The sequence below is a fragment of the Ammodytes marinus genome (genome assembly GCF_949987685.1).
Source record: "Ammodytes marinus genome assembly, chromosome: 20".
NCBI classification, from domain to species: Eukaryota; Metazoa; Chordata; class Actinopteri; order Uranoscopiformes; family Ammodytidae; genus Ammodytes; species Ammodytes marinus.
In genome coordinates this window covers 1,087,211-1,092,194 of record NC_137224.1, presented here as the reverse complement: position 1 = coordinate 1,092,194, position 4,984 = coordinate 1,087,211, and the positions used below count along the sequence as shown (strand labels likewise).

The following is a 4,984-nucleotide window of genomic DNA, read 5'->3' as shown; positions in this document are numbered from 1 at the left end:
TATAATATCCATAAGTACGTTTAATTTAGTGCATAATAGCTGAATTTCTTTTTTTGAATTATTATTTTTTCCCTTAGAAAGGGTCTATGTCCATATTTCTCCATACTTTGGACCAAGGCCTTGTCACCGCCATTTTGGAAGTGTCATAGTTGGAATGTCATCAGGTGCATTGTTTAAAATTTAGAATTGTTCTTGTCCTTGAAGGCCACTGTAGCTTCTGTTATTATTCAAAAGGGTTGGGGTTACCCAGGGAGCGTTGCATTCTAGAACTGTGTAGAACTTTCTTGATTATGTCATATTACACACTGCACCTTTAAGCTGGAAAGAAGAGATTGAATTCTTATGGACAAAGCAATATTTTTAACTATGTTTGATGTGTTGTCCTGCACAGTAATAAAAAAGGAATTTAGATAATTGCAGAAGGGTGAAAGTACAGTGGTGTTATATCAATATGTAAAGGTCACAGTAACCTTTGACCTTTGACCTCCAAAATCTATTCAGTTCATCTTTGAGTCAGAGTGAGAGACATTAGTGCAAAATTTGAAGAAACATCCCTCGTTCATGAGATATTGTGTTCAAAAGAATTGTCAATTACACAAGGCTGTTGTAATGTTTCCATCTGCATATCCCTCCCACACACCACACACATGCATTTAAGGGGTCAGAGCGCAGGGTCAACACATGTTAAAAATGCTGTGTTTGAACCAAGCCTGGTCCCAGAAATACAGTAAATGTATTTTTATTTTTTTTATTTATCCTTTATTTAACCAGGTTAGTCTCATTGAGATTAAAATCTCTTTTTCAAGAGAGACCTGGCCAAGATGGACAGCAGAACACAGTTACACATAAAACACAATACAAGTTCGATATTAAGTACAGTTGTAAAACATAAAAATAAGATTCTTAACTAAAAACATTCACAATTTCCGATGGAGTCCAACTTCAAACAAATGGGATGGGCCCGGATTGAGTAGGGTCTAGCTGGATATTTTGGGTCCGATTTATGCTCTAAAATAGATTACTAACTTACTTACTATATACTCCTTTTATAATGCAAAAGAATGCAACTTACTGACAGACATGTAATGTGTTGTATTGCTTTAAACAAAGGTGTTATATGTCAAAGCAATTTTGCACCAAAGGCCCAATAAACACCGGTGTGTATTCACAACACACACTCATGCATATTCACCTTTACCTGGGTGTGTGTGTGTGTGTATGTGTGTGTGTGACGCTGTCTGTCTGTGTGTATGTGTGTGTGTGACGCTGTCTGTATGTGCGTGCGTGAGTGCGCGAGTGCACGAGCATGTTTGAGTGTGTGACTGTGTGCGTGCGTGCTATTGTGTGTGGGTGCGCGTATGCCTGCGTGTGTGTGCATGTGTGTGCGTGTATATGCCTGTGTGTGTGTGACACGCTCTGTGTGTGTGTGTGTGTGTGTGTGTGTGTGTGTGTGTGTGATGCTGAAGGGAGGGTGTTAATCTTTAGTTTTAGCCGTGGTAGAGGGGCGGCTCATTCAGGTGTGCGCTGTGCTCCTGTCGGCCCCTCCTAAGCCTTTACACTCAGGTACAGACATTCCATTCCTGCGACTGATTCTGCGTTTATTTGCACTAAAAAAGGTAGGAATCCATCCGTTAAAGATGTTGTTTATGTTGTATTATGCTTATACATATTAGAAATCGCAATGTCAGACTGGATTGAAGTCAATGTCAAATTTGGGGATGACTTAAAAATGGGTGTGAATTCAGAATATATAGGAAACACCCTATATTATGAATAATACTAAAAGCTATTGGTCTTAAGATACTGAAAAACGGCCTATTTAACCAGAAAATTTGCTGTGGAAAATAATATACCTTTTTAAAATGTACAGTTAATTATAAAATGTATATTTCTTTATTAAATGAGACGTTTTGTGTGAACGCAACGGTGTTACAATGGTCACAATTTGAGCCAACAATAGCTAAACAGAACAATCGGTAACTTGAGCGTCTGTGCTAAGAGCGGTAACACAATGCCTGAATGGTTAGAACAAGATGTGGTCAAGGTGATAAGAAGGAAAGTGTAGAGTTCATGTTTCAAGATGATCTGATAATACTCATGTCGGCCGAAAAGTAAAGTGGATATCGCATTTTTTTATTTATTACATATATCCCGATTTTTTTTTCTTTAGATATACTAAGAGAATGATTTTTGCATGTACAGCTCTGGAAAACAATTAAGAGACCACTCCAAATGTTCAGTGTCTCTCGTTTTACTATCTATAGGCAAATGTTTGAGTAGAATGAACATTTTGGTTTTATAATATAAACTACTGACAACATTTTCTAACAAATTCACAATAAGAATATTGTCATTAAAGAGCATTTCCATTAAGTAATGTAGAGATGAAGATTTAAGAAAAATTCGGACTGGTCTCTTAAATTTTTTTTTCTGGAGCTGTATAAATCAATAAAACAAAAGGAGTGTGTTGTATGAATGTGAGGCCACTTTACTTCACTGCTGGCATAACAGGGCCGACTCTGTTTCATAAATATCAGACTATTTATCTACTAAACAGTGAATCATGCGCCACTGCTGAATCTGAAGGTCATGTTGGTCTAAAAGTATTAATGACAAAAGAACTATTAAAAATGGCTACTCGTATGGAACAGTTAAACTCGTTTGAAAAAGACAATGTTATGCACATTTATGTTGTTGCTGGACAAAAATGTGTATTCAATATGTGTTCAAATAAATTATAAGTAAAGTCCGCACAACAGGTAAATGCTCAAAACAATTATTTAATTTTGCAAAAGGCACACAGAACATTTCGGCTTAAAAATGCTGGCCTTCCTCAGGTGTATAAAAAAATAAAAATTAAAAAATCGGAGCATTCAGCTGAAGAAACAGTAAAACAACCGACAAAATCACTAATTTAAAATTCAGTGACGCAGGTGTTGTTAACTCAAACATAAGCCCCATACGGACGGACGGACAGACAGACAGACAGACAGACAGACAGACAGACAGACAGACGGATGGACGGACGGACGGACGGACAGACAGACAGACGGACAGACGGAAAGACGGACAGACGGACAGACGGACAGACAGACAGACAGACAGACAGAAAGAAAGAAAGAAAGAAAGAAAGAAAGAAAGAAAGAAAGAAAGAAAGAAAGAAAGAAAGAAAGAAAGAAAGACAGACAGAAAGATAAGTGAAGACACAGGTACAGACACTGAATCAACTGTGGAAATCTACTACCAAGGGGCCTGATTTACTAAGATCCCAAATAAAGAGTGCTAAGCTGCACACACATTCTACCAGTGCGTGTGTGTGCTAAATTAACCTGTTTGCATCTGCTCTTCCAAATTACTCTGCACACTCGGGATCGAAGGCCTGATAATGCATATTCATTCAGGCGAACGCACTAAACAGACAGTGTGTGGTATTTCGCACGCAATCCTCAATAGACACAGTTAGTTAGTCACTTGCACGATTTGTTAGGGGGGGTCGAAATTAAGTTTGCACACGTTCCTAGTCCTACACATGCAATTCTTTAGTAAATCAAGCCCTTAGAGGTTACAGTAGATTCCGTGTCTTGTTTCAAGTGCTTCCTCTCTTCAACAGAAACACATTAAGTTATTTCTGATGAAGCAAAACCGAAGCAAACAGGTGTTACGGTCTATTTGGCCCTTTGAAGCTCCGATGAAACATTAACCTTCAACGAACCGTGACTGTTAAACATATAAACACAACAACTACTGGCTTGACTATGCTAGAAAAAAAAATCTTATCAGCAATCTTGCATTTAAAACCTTAAAGACCTACTTCACCGGTGGAAATATGAAGGTGTATTGAACTCTGAGATCCTATGTAGTATAAATGTGCACATTTTTTAGAAATCGGTTCATCCTAGCCTGAGAAAAAAGGCAAAAAAGAGTGTTTTATGGTCTCACTGTCTAACCCTACATTTTACCACATGTGTGTGAAGTATTCCTTTAATTTCTGGATTGTTTGTTGAGATCAATATCAACAGATTTTGACACCTGTCTCTTGATAAAATCCTGACACAAGTGCAGCAGTGCTAAACGGTTGATTTGACAAAGCAAGTTAAGTTAAGCTAAGTGCCTTTGTTACTGTAATAAGAAGGGAATGTTTTGCATAGCATGGAAGTTTTTTTTTTGGCATTTTCAAGCTTTATTAGATAGTACAGAGATGAAATGGGGAGACAGAGAGAGAGAGAGAGAGAGAGAGAGAGAGAGAGAGAGAGAGGGGGGATGACCTGCAGTAAAGGTCCACGGGTCGGATTTGGTACGCGCTCTATCCACTATACGCCACCGGAGCGCCCCATAGCGTGGAAAGGTTTTTGAAGGTCATTAGAGGCGGCAGTAAAGCCTTAGGCCCCAGAGCTATAAGACTAGCCACCCATGTATCCACGGCTACGTTCCAGTCACACACAATGTCATCTGCAGTAAGTGAGCATGTAATGGAGTTGTTAGTGCCCCGAGCAAGAGGGGGGGGGTAATGTGTGTGTGTGTGTGTGTGTGTGTGTGTGTGTGTGTGTGTGTGTGTGTGTGTGTGTGTGTGGGGTGGGGGCGGGCCAATTGCTTAAGTTGTTTCCAGAGTTCTCTATTGTCGGTAGAGGATGACAGACTTTAAAGGTGCAGTGTGTAGTTTCAGAGGAAGGAGATTTGTTTACATTCGCAGAGTATCTGCAGTTAGTTTATAAGACATAGTTACTCTACATGTAATTCTTAGTATTGAATAATTCTATCAAAATGATTCAAGACTCAATTATTTTGAGGAACCTGGAACCAAACGTAAGACTAGAATATGTTTGTAAACCAAACTGTGGGCCCTGCTGCTGTAAACAACAACAACAGTGAAACAGTAACTTTTCAGGAAGCTTTCTAACTTCAAACAGTGTTCCAGGGATCTACATTTTCCCTGTGAGGAAAGTTTGTATATTGAGTCATGAGAATATACCTTAGAAAATGTTTC

The 4,984-nt window shown here is 38.7% G+C and overlaps 1 protein-coding gene across 1 annotated transcript in view; it reads left to right on the top strand.

The window, feature by feature from the left end:
* Positions 1-1,555: 1,555 nt before the first annotated feature.
* kcnj16a (potassium inwardly rectifying channel subfamily J member 16a) overlaps positions 1,556-4,984 on the top strand; it is a gene marked incomplete at its 3' end in the record, with an annotated part of 11,694 nt that continues 8,265 nt past the window's right edge. Inside the window, exon 1 of the mRNA XM_080048626.1 lies at positions 1,556-1,616. The remainder of the gene's footprint in view (positions 1,617-4,984) is intronic.